The 20,041-nt window shown below is 37.5% G+C and overlaps 1 protein-coding gene across 2 annotated transcripts in view; it reads right to left on the reverse strand.

Moving 5' to 3' along the window:
• Window positions 1–20,041, reverse strand: part of LOC130217701 (IQ motif and SEC7 domain-containing protein 1-like) — a 148,525-nt gene that overhangs the window by 81,890 nt on the left and 46,594 nt on the right. The window lies entirely within an intron of this gene.

Genomic DNA, 20,041 nt, shown 5'->3' on the forward strand with positions numbered 1-20,041 from the left:
TACAGTAATATGAATATCTGGAATTGAAGGGTTCCAAAAAAAATCTAAATAATGATAAAAATCAACTTTATTGATGTACAAATGAAAACTTTTTTTGTTTGTGTGTTTTTTATTGAGTTCTGATATAGTTTACTATAGGAAATGTATAAAATATCTCCATGGAACATGATCTGCTAAATTTTTTGGCCTAAAATATACCTTTGCAACATAAGACATGCAAGAGGTCCAGATATATCCAACATTTAAAATATTGCTGGATTATAATACGGTTGCATTTTGTAACTTAATAAGGATATGTTGTTTTGAGTAAAGTTGGACATAAACAACATTCTTTCAGTCATTCATTTTCCTTCGGCTTAGTCTCTTTATTCATCAGAGCTCGCCACAGCGGAATGAACTACCAACTTATCCAGCATATGTTTTACAAAGCGGATGCCTCTTCAGCTGCAACCCAGTACTTGGAAATATTCATACACACTCATACACTATGGCCAATTTAGTTTATTAAATTCACCTATACTGCATTTGTTTGGACTGTGGGGGAAACCGGAGCACCCAGGAGGAAACCCATGCCAACATGGGGAGAACATGCAAACTCCACACAGAAATGCCAGCTGGCCCAGCCAAGCCTCATAAACAACATATAAACATAAAATATATAAAGCAGTTGTAATTACTTACAATTGAGCTGTTCATTTGTTGTGATGATAACGAATGGGAAAATGAGGAAACGAAGACTAATATGAAGACTGTGTGAATTTTTAAAGATCTTGGTAAAATGACAGTGCTTATTGGTGAATAAAATGATTAAATGATGCATATAAATGACAAATAAATAATACCAGGAGGCCCTCAATTGTCCAGCGATACTGTGTGCTGAATAAAGCCAGTAATTGAGAACTGATGATCAATTGGACATGTGACATCTTGTCTATTAAAATTAGGCTGATCGATATCAGCAGCATGCGGAATGAAAAATGGACAGCTAAAACACCTGACAATGTCTATCAATGAGAAAAGAGTTTACTGTGGCCTACAGCCTACAGTAAACCCCCAACACACACACATACAAACTGTCAACAGTGCTGTCCAGATGAGTGTTTGTGGCTGTTTCCTGTCAATCTAAACGGCTCAGACTGCAGCGCTCCAGAACTCTCAGCCTTAACAATATATACTGTATGAGATTCAACAGAACGACTGGGGAAGGAATCCACAGCAGGCACACACACACACAGTATAGCTATCTTAATAGGGACAAGCTATCTTTTCATAAACATTATGATTTTTATACAGTATTTTGTAATATTTTGTATTTGTATGATTGGTTTAAATATACAGGATTTCTAGGAGTTGAGTGCAGCAATCTTTATCATCTAGAAACAAGTCTGAGCGAATAAAAAAGCTGCATTATTTACAGTGATGACGTGATTTACTGCCTGCACACCTGTCTGTTATTTGACTTAAATGCTGGATTATTAAAAGCATGCATAGCTTCATCCCTGGATGTTGACAAACATGCAGGTAAGCCAGCCTGATCTCACGAGAAAGCGTAAGTATTTTACGTTTTGTCAGTTTAGTGGCTAATTCATACGAATTCGAACGAGTTCATTTGTACGAAATTGTAAGATTTTAAAAAGGAGGCGTGGCACCTAACCCCACCCCTAAACCCAACCGTCCTTGGGGGATGAGCAAATCGTACGAATTAGATCGTACGAATTCATACGAATTAGCCACTAAATCAAAAAATTACGAATTGCCGTGAGATTGTGTTGGGTAAGCTTATATTCTTGTTTTATTTTTATTGGCAGTGAAAACCTTCAGATTTTCTGTCATTTTGGTCATAAAGTTAAGAGCAACATCATTCAAAACAATAATTGTTTTTTTTTTTCATTTGTGGATACTCACAAATACAACAAAATCTTGCTTTTGTAGAATAGAAAGCTTTCCAACCCAGGCTCATTCTGAAAACGTACGGCTATATACATATTTCTGGAGACCGCCAAATATGTCCCAGGACGTACATTTTTTTGCAGTTTTTGTTTTCGCGAATCCACCAGAGGCCGCTGTGTATGCTTTCTGAGAGCTCAAATTTCTCTCGCGAGTGCCATTTGCACCTGCTGTTCTCGTGTAAATCCACCAGAGGCCGCTGTCGACTGACTGTTTGACTGACTGACTGAATGACTGACAGACCAACACAATCTCACGGCAATTCGTAACTTTTTGATTTAGTGGCTAATTCGAATGAATTCGTACGATCTAATTCGTACATTTTCGTACGATTTGCTCATCCCCCATTGACGGTTGGGTTTAGGGGTGGGGTTAGGTGCCACGCCTCCTTTTTAAAATCGTATCATTTTGTACGAATGAACTCGTACGAATTCGTACGAATTAGCCACTAAACTGACAAAACGTAAAATACTTACGTTTTCTCGTGAGATCAGGCTGGACTGACTGACTCACTGACAGATTACCTGTGCCACCCTCCTCCTTCCCTAAACCCAGCCAATAATACTTTAAAAAGCCTAGATTGACCCACCCACCCTCTTCCCTAAACCCAACACACAATTTTTAAAAAGCTCACTTGATTTTTTACCACATTTTTAGATTCTACCACATTCTCACCATGTTACTTGTTTATTTTTTGGATTCTGTTTTTGTCTTACCCGCTTTCTTGAACCGTTCTTCACTGGACTCAAACCACGTCATCATGGTCAACTCCTCTCTGCATCTCAAGTCCACGGACATACATGGCGAGATAACCGGACAAACTGATAACAGCGGGAAAGCCGTCCATACGGAGGTAAGTGGTCAGGAACGGCGTCATACCGCTCCGTAAGGTTCGATTTAAAGATGAAATCCAGCCATACGTACTTCTGGCGATCTCCAGAAACGTATATAGGGCTACGATTTCAGAATGAGCCTATGTTGAAACTTTCACTTAATCCTCTGTCGTCTCTGTCTGCTGATCCTTATGTGGAAAAGCATCATCAAAATAATGAATGACTCTCAGAACAAAGTCTGCATACATGTCCTACTTATATGACTTATATGATTTCTTATATGCTTTGCTGACAGGCAATATTGATGCGTCACATTGATCCCTCGTATGAAACAATCTGCATTTTATCATTTTCACCCTACCCCTGAACCCAACCCTCACAAGAAACAATGTGTATTTTTTTTACATTTTCACCCTACCCTTGAACCCAACCCTCATAGGAAACAATCTGCATTTTTACATTTGCACCCTACCCCAAAACCATCCCTAAACCCAACCCTCACAAGAAACGGAAAAAAAACCCCTCATAAATGGGGACTTGGGAAATGTCCTCATAATTCACCATCTCCCTGTAATACCTATGTTGTACCCATGTTGTATCCTGATATGTCACAAACACACACATGCACTCACTGTGCTCTGTCGACATCCCACTTCATCCCAGAGACCCATAACCTTTTCCATCAGGGAAGTTATATGTACATTTACTCATTCGAAGTTGAAACTTTGATCAAAGCCGCTTTCAAATGAGGAACATCACAAGCAAGCCGGAACAAGAGAGAGTAAAAAAACTGCAGTATGGCATACAGATCATAATCACCTACTGAAACTTAGCTTCAAGAGTGCAAACATGCTAAAGAAACAATTCTAAAGGATTGGAATGGAAATATGAGACCTTTGTTTTGATTTCACTTCATAGTAAGGTACAACACTTGCCATTAACTAACCTTATGTTAACTGTGTCTTTTGTGATTCACCTTTATTTCCATAGCGCTTTTTACAATGTAGATCCTTCAAAGCAGCTTGGATGAAGTTCTAGTCAATTAAAACTTCCACTTATGATTAGTTATTAAGGTAGTAGTTGGGTTTTAGGTATTAGTGATAACGTATGCAGAGCGAGAACATGCAGAATATATACTTTAACTACCACATAATAAACAGCCAAAATCTTAATAATAGGCAGATAAGCCACTAGCTAATACTGAGAATTGGTACTAAAGTGAAAAGGTACTAAAGCTCCAATCAGGATGACGTTCCAGGTTGGTTTATGCTGGTTAGTGCTGGTTGTGTTGACCTGTAAATGCACAGCAATGCTATAAACCATCCAAAGTAATTGGCAAGTTTTGTTTGATTGATTTTTAATCAACCCAGGCTCATTCTGAGAACGTAGTCCCGGGGACGTTTCTGGAGACCGCAAAATACGTAGCCGGGGGTACGTACGGCTGCCTTTAATTTTTTTAAGCGAACGCTGCGGGGCGGTGTGACGCCATTCCCTTCGGCGCTTGCCTCGCCTCCGTGTGGAGGGCTTTCCCGCTGCAACCAGTTTGTCCGGTTAGCTCTTCGTGTACTCTGGCAGACTCGAGGCGCAGAGAGGGGCTGACCACGACAACGACCGGGTTTGAGTCCGGGGAAGAGCGGTTCCAGAAATCAGGTAAGAAAACAAAATCCAAAAAATGAAGCGAACAAGTTCATCACAGGGTGAGAATGTGGTCAAAATTCGAAAACGTGGTAAAAATCAGACGAGGGCTTTTCTTTTTCTGGACGGCTTTTGTGAACCGTCGTTGGTTGGGTTTAGGGACGGAGGAGGGTGGGTCAGCCCGCCGATTGGCCGGTCGCACGGTCAATCATTCTGTCATCCAGGCAGACAGGCGAAAGGTCGTTCGACAGCGGCCTCTAGCGGGTTTACGCGAGAACGGGGCGGGAAAAAGCATGCACAGCGGCCTCTCGCGGACTCGCGAAAACAAAAACTGCAAAAATACGTACCTCCCGGGACGTATTTCGCAGTCTCCAGAAACGTCCCTGGGACTACGTTCTCAGAATGAGCCTGGGTTGTTTTTAATTGTGAATTAGTAGCATGAACAGTGTAAATATGTGAGATATTGTCATCCAAACGTGAGAATTAAACTTAGAATATTAGACTTTAGAAAAAAAAATATATATATATATATAAATATAAAATATATAAATAAATATACAGTTGAAGTCAGAATTATTAGCCCCCCTCTTTTATTTTATTTATTTATTTTATTTTATTAAGCCCCCCTTTTATTTAAATTTTTTTTTACATTTTTCCCAAATTATGTTTAGCAGAGCAAGGAAATTTTCACAGTATGTCTTATAATATTTTTTCTTCTGGAGAAAGTCTTATTTGATTTATTTCGGCTAGAATAAAAGCAGTTTTTAATTTTTTAAAACCCATTTTAAGGTCAAAATTATTAGCCCCTTTAAGCAAATTTTTTTAGTCTACAGAACAAACCATAGTTATACAATAACTTGCCTAATTACCCTAACCTGCCTAATTAACTTAGTTAAACCTTTTAATGTCACTTTAAGCTGTATAGAAGGGTCTTGAAAAATATCTAGTCAAATATTATTTACTGTCATCATGGAAAAGATAAAATAAATCACTTATTAAAAATGAGTTAATAAAACTATTATGTTTAGAAATGTGTTGAGAAAATCTTCTCTCTGTAAAACAGAAATTGGGGGAAAAAAATAAACAGGGGGGCTAATAATTCTGACTTCAACTGTATATATTTTCCATTTAAAAATCTTGAAAACACTTTCAGGGTTTCCAGAAATAAGAAAAGACACAGTCACAGTCAATTAAATGCGTTAATATCCTCACTGACGTTCAACATTTGACAGAATGAAACCATCAATGCTGGACTGTAATCCTCAGTGACACTCTCAGATATCTGATTTTCTCCAAGCGACCCATGATGAACAAGAAAAACTAAAGTCATCACACTGGTAAGTTTAGCGTTTAGTAGACCATGAGTAAGTGTTAAACGAATGAAAAAGAGATTCACACTCACGTCCCCGGCAGCAGAAGACCACTGATGTCAGCCAAAGAAACAAACACCTTCAAACCAGCAATCACAACTGCAGCGCTAAACCGTGTGAGAGTCGAGTCCCGCTGCGTGAGGAGGCAGAATCTGCTGCAGGTTGAGACAGTCAGTAAATAAGTAATGCCGTCTGCCGTCTCAAATGAGCAGATCAAGTTTTCTGAGGTCTCCGATGTCACGCTGCATCTTTACTGATAGTTTCGACAAACATCCTCTTCTAGCTTACAGAATGTCCATTTCAAGTAGCAAGGCTTTGCTTTCATTTGGTTCACAAAGCAAATCAACTTAACATAAGAGCATCAGAATTAAAGAATTATCTCTTTCACACATATTTTTGCCATGATAACTTAACATAAACTAATAAATCATAACCTTTTTGTCTTTGTCATGGAAACCTGACATTAACAGAACTATATAACTTGTCATATATCTGTCATAACTAAGCCCACACTGAATCTGCGCGCGCAGAATTCTGCAGATTTTTAGCTCATCATTAATTCTGTTTATTTACTTGTGTAAATGTATGTAAATTTATATTTATTCAGTTTTTTAAATAATTTCAGTCATATTATTGACTAATATGAAAATATTCAAATGATTTATTTACAATACAGCTTGTAAAGTAATATTTTCTGCCTTTTAGTAGATATTTAATATGAGAGACTTGCTTTGTTTACCAAATAAAGTTTATCTAATTGGATTTGCATTGTAAACATTAAATAAAAGTTAAAAAGGTATTATTTTTTGTTTCACATATTAAGTTTTTAGTAAGCTGTGGCGACCCCAGATTAATAAAAGGACTAAGCCGAAAAGAAAATGAATGAATGATGTACATTTTAATTGAAGTATAGCGTATTTAAATCCACAAACTACACGTTTGTTTAAGGAATATAATATTGAGCTTACTGTCAATGTCAGGAAATCACAAGATGAAACAACTCCACAAAACATCACATATTACTAACCAGATTGACTATCCTTTTCAAAAGCGTAGAAACATGCTTGAGTATTTTGAGAAGGATAGAAGTCCCTATTTTAGTGGTCAGAGTTTGCTTTTTGGGCTCTTGGCTTTTTAATATTGGCTTTTCTCTTATGGTCAAGTAAATGAAAATGCGATCTGAAGCTGTTGATCAAAGCATTGCCTCAAAGATCTCACCCAGACAAATAGCAATCTCATCTAAAACCGCATTAGTGATTAGAGCAGCTATGTGCTTATATAGAATGAGATTTAACAAAGTTAAAACAGTTTGAGAATTAATATTACGCCGCAGCAGTACAATTATGTCAGCTGTTCAACATGCAGACATCAAGAATCTCATCTCAACAATAGTGACAATCCAAATTATATTCAAATAATCATCTCTTAAATTGACTAAATGAGAGGGTCAGGGTGGAAAGAGAGCCACACAAAAAAACACAAAAAAGCATGCAATTAGTAAGGAAAAAATTTAACTGCATAATTTAAGCAAGCTAAAAATCGCTGCATGCAGGGAGTCATTCATTGGCTTTGGTTGGTGCACCCACAATGCACTTCATCTTAAAGTTTTTTTTTTTTGGGTGAAATTGAATTCAAATCTACTTGTGCAAATATTTAGGTTATTATCAAGCTAATCTTACAAATCCCACTTTAGAGTAAATTCCACAATCCCATAAACACATAGAATCTTCTTTTCTCTGCTAATAATAATTATTTCACTTAAAGATGTTATTAAAGATGTTAGAAAGTCCTGTCAGTCTGCAGCATACACACAAAAAAGACATTTGCTGTTGGTTCAAACTACTTATTTAAATTGAGCTAAAACAGCACAATTCTTGATTTTTTTGGGGGGGACAACTTAACTGTTTTATGTTCAATCCACTTAAATTTGTAAAAAAAAAAAAAAAAGTTTTCAACAGCACCTCAAAATGTCGTGTTATTTCAGTTCTTTGTAATGCTCAGTGAAATTTAGTACCAACTTCAGAGTGAAAGTACAGTAGAAGTTAAAATTATTCACCCTCCCGTGAATTTTATTTTCTCTTTTAAATCTTTCCCGAATTACGGTTAACAGAGCAAGGATTTTTTCACAGTATTTCCTATAATACATGTTTCTTCAGGAGAAAGTCTGATCTGCTTTATTTCGGCTAGAATGAAAGCAGTTTTAAATTTTTTATCAGCCATTTTAAGGTAAAAATTATTATAATACAATTATAATATAATTATTATATTTGCTTTTATTGTCTACAAAACAAATCATCGTTATACAATGATTTAAGTACCCTAACTTAATTAACCTAGCTAATCCTTTAAATGTCACTTTAAGCTGAATACTTGTATTCTGAAAATTTTCTAGTAAACTAAGTAACTAAGTATCTAGTAATTAAGTACTGTCATCATGGTAAAGATAAAAGAAATCAGTTATTAGAATTATTAAGTTTAGAAATGTGTCTTTCCCTAAACAGAAATATACAGGGAGCTAATAATTAAAACTATGTATTTAAAATGATCTGAAACAACACAAATCTTGAGGGTTTTTTGGGGAAACTTAATTGTTTTATGTTCGATCCACTTAAATTTGTAAAAACTAAATCGATTGTGTGGAACCCAGCATTTTTTACAGTGTATTCTCAACCAGAATGTTAATTTACGCTCTTTGTGAGAAGACACCTGATTAAATGTCAATAACAATATTTTGACAAACGCCTCTCACAGATCATCACTTTTCTACAGATACAACTGCAGGTTTTCAACAGCACCTCAAAATGTCGTGTTATTTCAGTTCTTTGTAATGCTCAGTGATATTTAGTACCAACTTCAGAGTGAAAATACAGTTGAAGTTAAAATTATTCACCCTCCCGTGAATTTTCTTTTCTCTTTTAAATCTTTACCAAATTTTGTTTAACAGAGCAAAGTTTTTTTCACAGTATTTCCTATAATGCATGTTTCTTCTGGAAAAAGTCTGATCTGCTTTATTTCAGCTAGAATGAAAGCAGTTTTTAATTTTTTATGAACCATTTTAAGGTCAAAATTATTATAATTTTGATTTTATTGTCTACAAAACAAATCATCGTTATACAATGATTTAAGTACCCTAACTTGCCTAATTAACCTAGCTAATCCTTTAAATGTCACTTTAAGCTGAATACTTGTATTCTGAAAAATATCTAGTAAACTAAGTAACTAAGTATCTAGTAATTAAGTACTGTCATCATGGTAAAGATAAAAGAAATCAGTTATTAGAATTATGAAGTTTAGAAATGTGTCTTTCGCTAAACAGAAATATACAGGGAGCTAATAATTAAAACTATGTATTTAAAATGATCTGAAACAACACAAATCTTGAGGGTTTTTGGGGAAAACTTAATTGTTTTATGTTCGATCCACTTAAATTTGTAAAAACTAAGTTGATTGTGTGGAACCCAGCCTTTTTTACAGTGTATTCTCAACCAGAATGTTAATTTACGCTCTTTGTGAGAAGACACCTTCTGATTAAATGTCAATAACTCAATTTTGACAAACGCCTCTCACAGATCATCACTTTTCTACAGATACAACTGCAGGCTTTCAACAGCACCTCAAAATGTCGTGTTATTTCAGTTCTTTGTAATGCTCAGTGAAATTTAGTACCAACTTCAGAGTGAAAGTACAGTAGAAGTTAAAATTATTCACCCTCCCGTGAATTTTATTTTCTCTTGTAAATCTTTACCAAATTACGGTTAACAGAGCAAGGAATTTTTCACAGTATTTCCTATAATACATGTTTCTTCTGGAGAAAGTCTGATCTGCTTTATTTCAGCTAGAATAAAAACTTATTTTTATTTTTATTTTATTCTTCTATTAGTTTTTAATTTTTGAAAACAATTTTAAAGTCAATATAAATTTTTTTATTGTCTACAGAACAAACCATCGTTATACAATGATTTGCCTAAATACCCTAACTTGCCTAATTAACCTAGTTAAGCCCTTAAATGTCATTTTAATCTGAATACTAGTTGTCTGAAAAATATCTAATAAAATATTATCTGCTATCCTCATGGCAAAGATAAAAGAAATCAGTTATTAGAAATGAGTTATTAAAAATATTATGTTAAGAAATGTGTCGTTCCTTAAACAGAAATTGGGTAAAAATATACAGGGGGGCTAATAATTCTGACTTCAACTGTAAACCATAGATATTTTTTTTTCATTGCACCAATACATGCATAGTATTTTAGACTTGCACAGAATATTCAATGAGAAAATATGTGGGGCGGGAATACCCATTGGGAATTGAATGAACGATGAAAAGTGGGCATTCTGCACCCGCATGGACTCGGGAGCGAATGTAAGCTGACGGAGGATCATGACTGCCATCAACACCAATGACACCTACACTTCTGACCCACACAGAGAATGCCATCCTACTAGTATATATAACCTTCACACCAGTAAAGCACATGATGTTAAATAACTGCCGGGACAGATTATACAGCAGGATATTAGAAGGACTGCCATACTAATCTCAACATCTACCGGATGACCAGTAACCCACATGGCCAAGGTGACATTAGCGGAGAAGTCTGAATATGAAACCTGTCAGATGCCAAACGTTGGTCATTTCCTGCAGACCACTCGCACTTACCTTTTAAAGAACGCGCTGTTCGGCTGCAGGCACAAAAACTGCCAGTAATCCAAACACAGAGCTTTGAATCTGGACATTTTGAGGGGTGAAGGCTCCGTCACGTGGAAGAAAGATCAAGCCTCATTTTTTAACCTGAGAGACGCGAGCCGGAGCCCGATGCAGCAGAGCCTGCATCGCTGAAATGAGTGTGAAGATTCAAACACACATGACGCTCGAGCAGTCCAGTCCTCCTGTGGCAATGGAGAACCCAAAGCATCCTCCAGAGCTCAAAGACGAAGCAGGAGGAGGTCGGGTGTTCAGCCTCTCGATGAGGAAACCAGGTCAGTCAGAGATCTGCATCAGAGGATGGGATCTCTCACACACTCCTCGATGGATAACTTCCAGTCGCTTCCTGCAGGATTTTCCTCAGCTGTTCCCTACGAGTGTGTTCCTTCCACTGCATCCATCAAGAGATCCCCACCTATATATGCCGAATGCCGGTTGCCTGGCAACAACATCACTACTGAACTTGCAAATGGTTTGCTGACAATCCTCTGGTGGTCGGGCTGTCGGAGGGGAGGGACTCCCTCGTGCTCAGGAGTATGATGTCATGTGCAAAACCGCTTTAATTCTGCTCACGTGAAGAGCGGAGCAGCATTTCAGTTCAGTTCAGTCATTAAAGCTCAAGTTCCTCCCGAATGACCATTATTGGTGTGGTAGAATCGATACGCTGCTTTCTTTGTAATTGGTGTGATTGACATTTAATGAGATATTTTAGAAGCCAGTAGCTATAAAGATGTGAATTTGATTATGCGCAAAGCTGAAATGTTGGATAAAACATTTGCAAACAAAGCTGCAAGTCCGTTCAATGAAGCAAAGATCATCACTTTCTGATAAACTGGCTGCACTGTCAAAGTTTTCTGCAGTAGGAGAAGACACTGTGGCCCTTTTTCTTATGTAATGACTGGCGCCTCAGAAGATGAAGACAGAACACAATAGTTGAACATTTACAACAGAACTTCTTATTGACAGACCAAAGAAAATATACTTTTTTTTGCCATTTCAAGAGTTCACACTTAGCTGATGATTAATTATGAGCTTGTTTGGCATGCTGTCCCGGGAGAGAGCCCTGAGCTCATAAGATCCTCGAGCCCGGGGCTCCCTCCCGTTGCAAGGCGAGAGGGGAGTTTGAGCTCAGGTAGATCTCGAGAACTCCCCCGCTGTAATAACCAATGAACAGCCAGTGATTGCTCTTGAGAGATAACCATTTACTAGGAGCATGTCTATAGTGCCGGTTTGGATTAGTCAATTAACTTATGTTGCATGTTTTTTGGATGGTGGGAGGAAACCGGGGAACCTGGGGGAAACCCACGTGAGCACGCGGAGAAAATGCAAACTCCGCACAGAAATGCCTGCTGGTTTGGTAAAGCCTAGAACCAGAAACATTCTTGCTGTGAGGCAACAGTGCTAAGCGCTGGGCCACCGTGTCACCCATCTAGGAAGAAGGAGGAGCAGGGGTGGATGGGGGGGTTCTTCAAAACGGAGATAGCGGTGGTGTGTAACCCAGGGTATTTATAGTAGCTTAGGAGTTATCTGATTGGAGCATTGAGAATTGGATAATGCGGTCCAGCCGCTAGCAATCATAAGCACGTGATCCTCTCGAAGTTCGTCTATAACTAAACTTCACTTCAAGAGTTCACACTTAGCTGATGATTGGTAATAAAGCTAGTTTGACATGCTGTCCTGGGAGAGAGCCCTGAGCTCATAAGATCCTCGAGCCCGGGGCTCCCTCTCGTTTGCAGGGCGAGAGGGGAGTTTGAGCTCAGGTAGATCTCGAGAACCCCCCTCCTGCTGCTTAAGGATTGCAATGAGGGTGTGCTGCTGGTGGAGTTTGACTATAGTGCTGATTTGACTTAGTTAATTTACTTGTGTCTAGCCCCACAGGGAAACTGCGTGCGCAGAATTCTGCAGATTTTCCTCAGATTTTTAGTCCATCGTTAATTCTGTTTATTTACGTGAGTAAATGTGTGTAAATCTATATTTATTCAGTTTTTAAATTACTTATAGTAATATTATTGACTAATATGAAAATGTTGATGTTGTTGACATCTGATTTATGTACTATGCAGTTTGTACAGTAATAATTTCCATCTTTTAGTAGATCTTTTATATGATAGACTTGCTTTGTTTACCAAATCAAGTGAATTTAATTAGATTTGCATTTTAAACATTAAATAAAATTAAAAAGATATTATTTTTTATTTCACATATTAAGGTTTTAGTTATGATACAAATTTTTACCAAAATTCTCAGCAGAAATAGCAAAAATCGTTCGCAGATTCCGTCTGGCACTACTTGTGTCTCATGTTTTGGACTGTGGGAGGAAACCGGAGGACCCAGGGAAAACCCTTGCGAGCACGGGGGGAACACGAACTCTGCACAGAAATGCCAACGAGCCAGGTAAAGACCCGAACCGGAGGCATTCTTGCTGTGGGGCCACAGTGCTTGCCACTGGGCCACCGTGCTGCCCTATAGAGGAAAAAGAGGAGGAGAGGGGGTGGAAGGGGGATTCTTCAAGACGAAGATGACTAAGGTAAGATGCTTTGGTTATTTATACTAAGTTAGGAATCGTCTGATTGGTGGATCGTACATTAGCTTGACCCGGGGCCAGCCGTGTCAATCATAAGCACGTGATGCTCTCGAAATTAGTATTTAAATAAACTTCACTTTGAATAGAAAATAGGACTGTCATTTTTTGATTCCTATTATTCAGCACTCAATTTCTTTTTTGCATTTTCAGCATATCAATTATAGAAATAAAACTGGATGCAGGTAATGGATGTAACTTTATTCATCCTGTAGTTTCAGTGTCTGAGGCCTGAATTGATCTCTGTACAATAAGCACTGGGGTGTCACAAATTGTCTTCTGAATCACTGACAGAAAATAGTCTCTTATTTTCTTTGCTTAAATGCCCCAATCATATTTATAAAGCAGCTGTTGTAGCTTTTCATATAGCAAATTTTCTGGCTGAGTATTTTAGAAACTGATCTACTGGAGAAACTGATCTACTGCTGATCTACTGGAATTTTCACGCACAACCATTTCTAGGGTTTATAGAGAATGGTTCAAAAAAGAGAAACTATGCAGTGAACGGCAGTTCTGTGGGCGAAAATACCTTGTTGATGCCAGAGGTCAGAGGAGAATGGCCAGACGGGTTCCAGCTGATAGTAAATAAAACAGTAACTGAAATAACCACTCGTTACAGAAGAGCATCTCTGAATTCACAACACGTACAACCTTGAGGCGGATGGGCTACAGCAGCAGAAGACCACACCAGGTGCCACTCCTGTCCGCTAAGAACAGGAAACAGAGGTACAATTGGCACAGGCTCACCAAAATTTGACAATAGAAGATTGGAGAAACGTTGCCTGGTCTGATGAGTCTCGATTTCTGCTGCGACATTCGGATGGTGGGGTTAGAATTTGGCGTCAACGGTTCAGGCTGGTGGTGGTGGTGTAATGGTGTTGGGGATATTTTCTTGGCACACTTTGGGCCCATTAGTACCAATTGAGCATCATGTCAATGCCACAGCCTACCTGAGTATTGTTGTTGACCATGTCTATCTCTTTATCACCACTGTGTACCCATCTTCTGATGGCTACTTCTAGCAAGATAACGCACCATGTCATAAAGCGTGAATCTTCTCAGACTGGTTTCTTGAACATGACAATGAGTTCACTGTATTCAAATGGCCTCCACAGGATGTGCAGCCGACAAATTTCCAGCAACTGCGTGAAATCTCTAAGGGATATTTCCTTGTTGAATCTATGCCATGAAGGATTAAGGCAGTTCTGAAGGCAAATGAGGGTTTAAGGTATACCTAATAAAGTGGCCGGTGAGTGTATATTGATCTTCTTTTGGTTATATATTTTCACATTATTGATTCTCAGGGCAGTCAACACAACATAATAACACCATCATATTCACTCACGTGTCTTTAAGATATACTCAGTGAAGGGACTGTAAAATGCAGTTCAGAACATGTACAATATAAACTGAAGGACTCAAGAGTGTCTCCAAGCATCAACCATCAGTACCGAAAGAAACTGCCCTCAATCAATCAGTCATAAAGGACTCAAAAAGAGGAAAAAACACACACAAACTCACAGACACACACACTGCTATCTTTATGGGGACTTCCAATGCTATCTCACTGCAATTTTTGATTTGGTGGCTAAGTTGTATGAATTCGTACAATCTCATTCGTACAATTTAGTACAATTCGCTTATCCTTCAATGGCAGTTGGGTTTAGGGGTGGGGTTTTGGTGCGACGCCTCCTTTTTAAAATTGTACATTTCGTACGAATTAGCTACTAAACTGACAAAACGTAAAATAGTTTTGTTTCCTCATGAGATTAGGCTGGGACTTCCCATGTACAGTCTGCACATTCTATCCCCTATCCCTAAACCCAACCCTCACAGGAAACAATTGCTATTTTACATTTTCAAAATACTTTTTTCCTTATAGGGACCAAAAACATGTCCCCATGTGGCCAGATTTGACTGGTTTTGCTATACTTGTGGGGACATTTGGTCCCCACAATGTGAAGAATACAAAGTACACACACACACACAGAAAGAGACCAAGAGAAACGCACTAGCAAATTATCAAAAATAATGAATAACCAACAATAATAATTAATCAAAAGTAATCAATCGAAAATAATCATCATTGGGTGTACAAGTTGCCCAGAGTGTATTTTTAAAACTTGGTTGTGTTTATAAGATGCAAAGTAATGTGTGCTCATGCTTCATTTATAAAAAAATCATGTTTGTTTTTCATATATCTTACTTTGATTATATACAGCTACTCTGCTAACATGAAAACGACTGTAATATTTCCTAGTTCCTCCGAAAGGCCCGCCCTCAAGAGGCTCTGATTGGTCAGCTAACATATTGTGCTGTGATTCGTGGATCGGCTCACATCACCAGGAAAAGCGTCACGCCCCTACAAGCTTAATAGCTAAATGTTTTACAGTGCCAAACAGCATTTCCCGTTGTTTACAACCTTGTTTACGTCCTTGCTACAACATACCGTTAACGCTAGAAACTATGCATGTAATAGATCAATTTTATCAATTAAAAATACTTACAGGTTGTGGCTCACAATCCACAGCTTCTTCTATTATAGTAGGAGCTGCTCCTTCTTTGAGGAGGTTTTACCCAGCACTGAACTGGCAGAGATTCTGAAAGCTGTCCTTTGTCAAATGCTAGCTATATCTTTTTATAATTCTCTGGAACACAATTAAAATCAAACTGTAAGCACTTCTCTCTATGTGTCGTGTCCTTTGGGAGCCCAAATACAGAAACAGAACAAGCTCTGTGGAAATAGCAGCATTTGGTCTTTCTCTGCTATAACATTACAGCGCCACTGGACATGCCTCTTCGTTGCGCAGGGTGAATGCACATAACCTGAAGGGTTTATGATCTCACTAACCTGGATGTATTTTTTGTAGTCGCCAAACTGTAGTCGCTGTAGGCTTTGCTAAGCTAACTCTGTAAAAGCCAATGTCTCACTTAGCATTGAACTTAATTTTTTTATTGAGCTTACTTTGTTTTAGTTATTTGATTTCTCTGTTGATTTTACTTCTTATACTTATTGTTTGATTATTGTAAGATTCTTTATTCTTATTGATTATGTAAACCACTTTGAATTACCATTCACTGTAAAAAATGCTGGGTTCCACACAATTCCTTGATGTTGTCCCAACACAAATCGATTAAATAGCCCCTATTATACATGAAATAGGGTCATATTTTGGTTGTAAGGGTCTCCAACAACAGTCTAATATGCTTGCAAGGTCAAAAAACACTTTCATGGTCTTATAATCTGCATTTATTTTTACATAATTATCCCACCGACTCCCAGATGAATCGTTCAGCGATTCATTTGTTCCAAAACCCCTCATTAGCGCGAAGCTAATCTGCGCTGATTGTTCCGATGACAGGCTGTTGCGTTTGGTCAACACTCCCGTTTTTCCTGGGAGTCTCCCCTATTTCAGACCCATCTCCAGCCATCCACCTATTTGTTATTTATCCCGGAAAATTCTCGTAATTTCAATCCACCCCCTAAGAAACTGATCCATGATCCACTGATCCATCTACTGACAGTCTCATACATCAATATTCTGATCCTTCCTTTAACAAACGGCTGAGGAATGCCCCATTGTAAGCGTGTAGATTCCAGAAGCACTCGAACAGCACAAGGCTGGGCTATAATGCTGAGGTAATTTTGCAAAACCACTGACTCTTCACAGCTTCATCATTGGGTAGAGAAAATAGCACTAACTTTCCCTCACACTTCCAATAATATCCAGCTGAGCACAGCGTGACTTCATTCAACCGGCATCTGCTACAGTGTTTGTCTAGTCTCTTTTTCTTTACTACTGCGCTAGTGGTCGGGACCACAGGTTTCAATTTTCACCTTGTTTGTGCGTGCAACAACTGGGCGGGGCTTACGTTTCGCATCCACGTCACGCAGAAACGGCTAAAGACTCGTTATCAAGACGATTCATTTGAAGTACTAGGAGTCGACTCTTTTATAAATGAATCAATATTTTAAACACTGTGCACTGTCAGATTTAAGCCTTAGCTGGATTTTTCACTTTACTTAGAGCTGTGTTACACACTACATGGAAGGTCATATTTAAAAACCCATATTACGGGCTCTTTAAGTAAACTCAATTGGTTTTACAAATTTGAGTCGATTGAACATAAAAAAGTTGTCCCCCAAAAAACTTAACTCAAGAATTGTAATGATATAGCTCGTTTTAAACAAGTAGTTTGAACAAGTAGCAAAAACAGATTTTTTGAGTATTGTGCAAGGATTTTTTACCTGATGTTTTTTTTTCCAAGCATGTAAACATCATAAAATACTGAACAAAGTTAAGCTTAAAAATAGTGTGTTGAAGTTACACGAGTGTCATTCATAATCCTACACTGTAAACAAATTAATCACAAAAAGTCAAGACAACAAATATTTGAACTCTCCAAAAAATAAAAAATAAATTAAATTCTGCTCGTTCAAACTTAAAATGAGCTGAAACAACACAGTTCTTGGGATTTTTCTGGGGACAATTTAATTGTTTTATGTTCAAGCCACTTAAATTTGTTGGTGATCTTAATCATCTTAATCGATTTGTGTTGTGTTTGTTTGTGTTATTTTTAATACGTTAAGATTTTTAAATTTATACAAAGTTCAACTTAATATTTTTAGTCAGTTTGATTGATGTTACTACTGTGATGACTGGAAAAGTTCATTTGATTCAACAACAAAAAATGAAGCCATCAAAAACCTTTCTCTGCAATACCAAAATGGACATTTTGAAAAACTTGTATAATTCTGAATGGTGCAGAACTCTCACATGATGTTTTTCAACCGCAGTGTTTTGTGCTGTGTGAAGATGTGTCATCCGTTGTCTTAATCAGTTGTAAAATGATGAGAATCACACTAATAATAGTGCTTAACATTGTGACAGAACATGAATATGCTTAAAGAAAGGTGTAAACTGGACTGTCAAGCCACAACAATGCTCATCAGACAGTGGTGGAAAATCCAGAGCATCACTTCAGCTGAATATCAATCCACACAACATACAACCTTGTTTAAAACAGAGATGGAGTAGTGTGTCCCAACATACTTTTCATTCTTTGATGTAATGTGTTAAAACAGACAATTTCCCACTTGAAATAGTTAACGCTGGGTTGTTCTAAACCCTGGGTAATGACATCTATACACTGCTTACATGACATTATTAGTACTTGTAGATTAATGTTTCACACTAGAGCTGCACGATATTGATAAGGAGCTCATATACAGTCGAAGGCAAATATATTAGCCCTCCTTGAAATTTTTTGTTCTTTTAAAAGTATTTTCGCAGCAAGGAAATGTTCGCAGTATTTCCTTTAATATATGTAACAAAAACATGGTAATATTTACAGTACTGTTTATATTGCTGTATACTGTATTTACAACATTGTGTGTTAACTGTAAAATATACAGTATTTTTTGTTTTTTCACATGTAATATATTGTTATCAACTACAACAACAAAAAATAACGTCATAATTCATTATTTATTCATCAATTTACTGTAAAACAGTCCCGAATGGTAAATTACTGTATTTCTGTCACAATCCCCAGTGATCCAGGTTTGCAGATCACTGGTAAACATGCACAATCACCCGGACTATGATTCTGTCACCTTATGAACTACAAATCCTGTCATGCACCTCACACACACACCTGTTTCCAGATTGTATTGACCTCTTTGCCTGTGACAAGATGACGATTTAGGATTTTCCTCATGATACGGTTTGTTCCTATTTTGACTATTGCCAGCATGACTCTGAGTTAATAAACTGCATTTGAGCTCCGACTACATATTACAGAAGGCCACGATGTGTGTATGTGTGTGTGCTGTGTTTATAGTCCATCTGATTAGTCCTGAACAGCTTTGCAATCAAGGGGAATATGGGCCAGGTGTGTGAAGTGCATGGTGGGATTTGTAGCGCAGTTGAATGTGAGTGTTCTCCAGCAGTCTGCAAGAGCAACACTGCAGGTGATCATAACAATTTCATATGACTGGCCAGGTTTTGGGCAATTTTTTTTTAACTGTATTTTGATTCACAGCAAATTAAAATATACAGTTTTATAGAGTTATCAGTCGTACACTTGTTGGCTATTATTAGATACAGAACTTATCTTACAAAAAAATTAAACTCATGCTAATTATTATGATGAATTACTGTGGCAACAATTTTGCCTAATGTACTACTCTTTGAAACACACTCCTTTTGTTACACACTGCATAAAATTTCCCATACTTCAAAAACTATTGTACAGTACATACTAAGCTGAAGTATGCCATTCAGAATGCAGTCCTAAGTACGTTGAATAACACACTATTAAAAGCAATCGGTTACTTTAGTTTTTAAAAATGAGTATATCCATTGTCTTAAAAGCCACAATTGACTTTACTTAAAAAGTGAGTAAACATGTTGTAAACGGTAACTTTTAAGTTGACTTGACTTTCATACAGTAAATATGATTCTTCATTCAATTAACATTGACTTAATTAAAGAGCCCCTAGTATGCATTAAGAAAAAAAAATGCTTAAAAAAAAAACGCTAAAATAAAAACTGCTAAATTTCACTCACTCATCCATAATAATAACCCCTGTATAGTAGTCCCACAACATTCTGTCTCTCGATGACACTCAAATACCCTGTCAGAAAAGTCTAGTGGCTGTCAATGGGCTTTTTACAGCGTCTGCTATAATGTTAATGTTGTTTTCGTGTGTTTACACAGATGAACATGGCCACTGTGTAAATACACAGTACAGTTACGATCTTATTGCCACATTATATCGTTATGATGACATTATATATGCCTTCAGTGATTTCCTGAAAATAATTACAAAGAAATAATGCAACTGGAATAACTACAGCAGTCGCGATCGTTGATCTCATATGAGGCAAGAGATCATGATGAGGTGTGCAGGTGTTGTAGTGGTGTCCCATTTAAGGGGTAAATTTTGAAGCCCTTCCCCATCACA

The sequence above is a fragment of the Danio aesculapii genome, chromosome 23, assembly GCF_903798145.1.
Source record: "Danio aesculapii chromosome 23, fDanAes4.1, whole genome shotgun sequence".
NCBI lineage: Eukaryota > Metazoa > Chordata > Actinopteri > Cypriniformes > Danionidae > Danio > Danio aesculapii.